This window comes from Tiliqua scincoides, chromosome 4, assembly GCF_035046505.1.
Source record: "Tiliqua scincoides isolate rTilSci1 chromosome 4, rTilSci1.hap2, whole genome shotgun sequence".
Taxonomy (NCBI): domain Eukaryota; kingdom Metazoa; phylum Chordata; class Lepidosauria; order Squamata; family Scincidae; genus Tiliqua; species Tiliqua scincoides.
The window spans coordinates 66,441,537-66,446,962 of NC_089824.1; the positions used below are offsets into that span (position 1 = coordinate 66,441,537).

General features: G+C 44.1%; 2 pseudogenes; one reads left to right on the forward strand and one right to left on the reverse strand.

The window, feature by feature from the left end:
• Nucleotides 1-250: 250 nt before the first annotated feature.
• LOC136649882 (5S ribosomal RNA) lies at nucleotides 251-367 on the reverse strand (annotated as a pseudogene).
• A 4,017-nt stretch (nucleotides 368-4,384) lies between these two features.
• LOC136650386 (5S ribosomal RNA) lies at nucleotides 4,385-4,501 on the forward strand (annotated as a pseudogene).
• Nucleotides 4,502-5,426: the final 925 nt, after the last annotated feature.

Here is a 5,426-nt window from a genome sequence, read left to right on the forward strand (position 1 = left end):
CCCACATGCACACCACGGAGGCACCAAACGCAGCCTCGCTCCTTCCCAGCTGCCTGCCAGCAGAGCCTACTGCCCTGCAGTTCCCCGTTATATGACCCACATAATATGATGGGGACTGTAAGATCTCCCCTTATATTGGGAGCATAGCTTGGGTTGTTAGTCACAGCTAACTTTTTCTGGAAAGCAACAATATTTTTTTCCTGGGTCCCCACTTGGTTGGCAACCTTCAGTCTCGAAAGACTATGGTATAAGCTTACAGCACCCGGTATTCCCAGGCGGTCTCCCATCCAAGTACTAACCAGGCCTGATCCTGCTTAGCTTCCAAGATCAGACGAGATTGGGCATGTGCAGGGTAACACTTGTAATTACTAAAAGTGCCATAAAAATAGGTTCTCATTTATGAATGAGATGGCATCTCGATAGGGTCTTGTTAAGGGAAACAACAAATCCTGATTCAGCCTTTTAGTGCAATGTAAAGCAATTTTCTGCAGCGGTAAATTGCTGTCAGTATGTAAGACATGAAAGAAGCCAAGTTGTGTCTTAAATTAATCAAAACATCTTGATTTGCAATTTGAAACACAGAATGACAGGAATAAAAAAATATAATAAGAAACAATACAAACAATGAGGCAGCCTGTGCATGTTTTATAGAAAATTAAAGTCTGTAGGAGGGGGAAAAAATGAGCAGTCTAATCTAAATATTTTATAAGCTCTGATACATGGTGAGAAAAGGGAATTTATGTTTAGTTTTTGATGTTTTATAGAGGCAATTATGTTAGCAGAAGCTACCATATTGTAAATATTTAGAAGGCTTTTTTTAAAGGCATATTTTGTGCTGGTAGAATCTGTTTAACATGCCAACACAGGACAGGGTCCGAAGATTATTCAGAGAGTTGCACTGAATTATTCTGACAGTTACTTGTTTATGGATCTAAGTCAGCAAGTCTGTATCCAGCTTAACAGGGAGAGATATCCCATTGAAATGCGTGGGACTCACCTCTGAGCTGCATGGTACCTTTAAGCGGAGGACAAACATGAGTGCTGAAAGGTGGAGCCTATTAGAGGTGACATTTGAGTTACCACCTGACATAAGAACCCTTCTCCCCCAATAGATGGTCTAGTGACCAAGGCCCTACTCGCATGACATGACATGGACATGAATGTATGAAGGGGGCAGTGGTAGTGGCACCTGCTAGCTCTAACCCCAGTTTCCATCAGAAGCTATAACCTCTGTTGTTCATAGCTTCCGATTTCCACTTGGAGTTTGAGGTCAGGGCCATTGGACACAGTCCTGCCCATCTCCACTTATTCATAAACACATGTATGTTGTATAAGCATGGCTTAGGATTTCCATCTTTTAATGTCAATAATACTTAAGCCTTGAGCAAGGCCATGGAGCAGGTCAAAGTTCTATCAGTTCATATTGAATGTAGGAGTGGGAATGGACCATAAGTTAATGGCAGAGCATATGCCTTGCTTGCAGAAGGTTTCAGCTTCAATCCCTGGCATCTTCAGATAGGGCTGGCAAACATCCTTGCCTGAAACCCTGGAGAGCCATTACCAGCCAGCATAGACAATAGTGGGCAAGGACAAATAATCTGTCTCAATATAAGACTGCTTTCCCACGGAATTTGGGAAGTTGACTACACCTGTAGTTTGATGAACTCTGTTGAATCAAGAGCAAAACCTATATAGGTACAGGTGGATCAATCTTGTAGTTCATGATCCATGCCTTTGAGAGTTTGGTGGCTCAGAAGTGAGCAGAGTCAGCAATGAGGTAAGCAGTAAATATGTGATGACAATTATATTTCCAGGAGCGCAAGCTGCTGGGAACTAATAATTCTCTTACCCACTCGCCCAGCAGACACACAACAAAATTCCATTGTGCCCAACTCCATTTGCTTATTCTTCTCCATTTCTCTCTTTTTTGCTTCATTACTAATCCCCTATCTTCTTATTTATCTGCCTGAAGACAGAAGAATATACTGTGAATTCACAGAAACTGATCGGCTAACATTATCTGATTTTTAGAACCTTCTTCCAGATAATTTGTGCCACGCCAAAAGGAAGCACATTCACTTGTTTCCCCACTTGAGCATTTGAAGAACATTGAAGGACAACTAACTTGAAACCAGCCTGATTTCATTTCCCATGACCATACAAATATTCCAAGTCAGGACCTGGAACCTGCTAAATTTCAGAATGGACATGTTACCTGTTTGAAGCTGGCAAAGGAGAGAAAGCGGCTAGCTAAAGATGTTGTGCCATGAGAGGTAATTTCAAGACAGAAAATGAATGATTTAGGGAAGAGCTACACCTCAAGCCTCTGTTGACTTTATACCACTTTAACTGTCATGGCTTCTCCTTAAGAATCCCAGGAGTTGTACTTTGTTGGGGTGCTTTGAATTCTCTGTTTGAGGAGTCTCATTTCCCTGTACAGAACTACGATTCCCAGGGTTCCTAGATGAACCCATTGAAGTCTATAGTGAGTGTATGTTCTCAGTAATATTGTGCAATGACTTGAGGGAAGGCAATTGAGGGTGTCAAGGTGTAGACTGTGATAGAATTTGACATTCAAAAGTCTGTCCAGGTAAGGAGTCACAGTAAGCGATAGCAACAGCATTTTCTTAGCACAAATATAGTTAACAGACATTATTTCCTCTTTTTCTTTGTTTGTGACGGTAGGGCTTGGTAGAAATTTGACAGCCTTTTCCTACATCCTGTTTTAGTGGCTTCTTTCAAATTCTTCTTTCAGCTGTCTTCCCTGTGCAGCAAAGCCTAACAAGAAGCACAGACTGCATTAGGTCCCAATGAAGCAGACTAATGAAGGAAAAGAAATGGGAACTCTTTTTATATCCCTCTATGCTGTAGGCTGCATTTCCTTCATGAAAGGCAATTTCACTGTGAACGGTAGATTCTGCCACCCAAGAGATGACAATGTACAGTAGCGAGGAAACAATTAGCTACTAGGAAGCAAACACTGCTACCGTTAAACTAAGAAAGAAGCAAAACACTGCAGACCTTGAGCAATTAAGATCTAGAGCAATTAAGCATTGGAGGTGACCTTGTTGGTCCACAAGCCACAGTCTGGTGGTACCTTTAGAGGGACCAATCAAATTGACACACACTTCAGAACTCTTCAACAGGCTTGCTGGTAAGAAAAGCAAAAGGGTGTGTGTGTTGGAGCTGGTGAAATAACCTCAAAAGTTATATAAAAGATTGCAAAATTCTTAAAATGGGGACAGAAGGACTGATGTGGACTCCAGCTGAGTTAACTAAGGCCCCAATCCTATCCTCAGCTGGGCTGCGGGGTGCAGTGGGGCTGACACAGCATCCAGTACATCCTGTGGGCCAGCCAAGGACTATGGCATGATGGAGAGGTAAGTGAAATAATTGTTTAGTCCCCGATATGTCTACTCATATTTGCACCAGCTATTTGACTGGCGCAAGTCCAAGTGGACCCAAGGAGACTGGTAAGGCCAGGTGGGGGGAGCATAGCATATCTGTGGTGCTATAGCCACTGATAACAGCCCCCTGCCCTCTCCTAACATGCCTCCCAATTCGGGATCAGTGACCCCAATCCTCCCTGTCTGCCTTGATCCTCTCCCTCCCTGCCAAATGCCCATTCCCCATGCCAGCTTACTGCCATTGAGAAAGCCAAAGGACCTGCTGCTGTACATGTAGGGCTCCTTAACATTTCTGGCAGTATGATAGTGGCTCAGCTTCTGCACTGTTGAAACACGCCTTGCACAGCCAGAATGTGAATTCCAGCAGCTCAGTCTACAGAATTGGGCAGTCAGAGACTGAACATATAGATCTATAATAGAATATGGTGGCAGGCAACCCAACTACGATTTAATTTTCTTCCTCTTGTCCAACCTGCATCAATCCTGTGACTAAATATTTGTGTGGATTGTGCTTGCACAAGCTGCACTAAAATAAGCCACCTTCCTCACCCTTCCTTGCTACTGAAGCCCAGAGGCATAACATCATGCACTGGGGCAGTGATGTGCTGACATCACATGACATCATGATGCCATTTCTAGGTTCTCCCCAGAGGAGGAGCAGGCGGATATGCAGCACCTCCTCCTCCAAGGAGAACCCAGAGATGACTGCCTTTGTGCTGTAAGCAGTGCAGAAGCAGTCTCTTCTGGGTTCTCCCCAGAGGAGGGGACGGTTGCTTTGAGAGCAACACTGCTTCTCCTCTGGAGATTCCCAACCTCCAGAAGAGTTGGAATGGGGTGCAGGAAGTGGCCACAGCACGTACCTCCTTTGTAACTAGGGCAGAGCCTGGGGCAGTCTTGTTCTACCCTTGGCAGAATGCCCAGGGTGAGTGCCCCTAAGGTTCTGCCCTAGTTTCAGCTCTAGAGAGTTTCTGTCTAGAGACAGCAACTGTTACCCTGCACATACCCAATCTCGTCTGATCTCGGAAGCTAAGCAGGGTCAGGCCTGGTTAGTACTTGGATGGGAGACCGCCTGGGAATACCAGGTGCTGTAGGCTTATACCATAGTCTTTCGAGACTGAAGGTTGCCAACCATCTCAGTTTCAGCTCTGCTGAAGCCCCTTATGAAGCCACTGCAGAAGATCTGGTGACCTTCAGCAATAGTATGAGAGATGGTGCAGGCGGCTACAGAGGAAAAGGGAATAACTGGTCGTTGGGACGGGAACCCAGAGTTGCTTCAGCAAACATTGCAAACTGGATGCCTCTTGTTTTCATTTTTCTTCTCAACGTATTCTATCATTCAATATTTCCTGAAAGGGTTTTTGTTTAGAAAGTTTCTAAAGGTAGGGGGAGGGGCAATACAACATATGATGCTGGATTGGATTTTATTTGTCTGAGATAATTCTTCTTGTACTTAATGTACTCTTATCAACCAATTTCTTGTGGTCTGGAGTCTTACCAGAAAAGGAGGACATCAGCAATCTGGTTCCAAAAGTATGTGCAAGCCTTTTACACTGCCAAGTTAGTAGTCTGCAAGCCACAGGCAAAGGAAGCAAAACTCTTTGTCCTTTACATTAGGTCCCCTGAACATTAATAGGATGGACATGGGAATTCAAATAGTTGTTTGGGAACAATGATAGAGCATGGGGATTTCTGACGATTTCTGAGAAAGTTACCCCTGCCCACATATCCCCCTTTATTCTGTTTCTTGCAGCTTGGCCTTCTCTGTCCTGAGGCTTTCTGAAGATATAAACATGTTTCCATTTCCCAGTTTACTAATCACATCTTCTGGGGTCTAGTCATCATGTCTTTGGGGACACCCAGAGCTGTAGGAAGACGTCCCACTTCAAACAATGTTCAGATCTAGAAATGACCACTAAATACCCTTGTTTCTATTAAAACTGTCTGTCTGTCTGTCTGTCTGTCTGTCTGTCTGTCTGTCTGTCTCTCTCTCTCTCTCTCACACACACACACACACACACA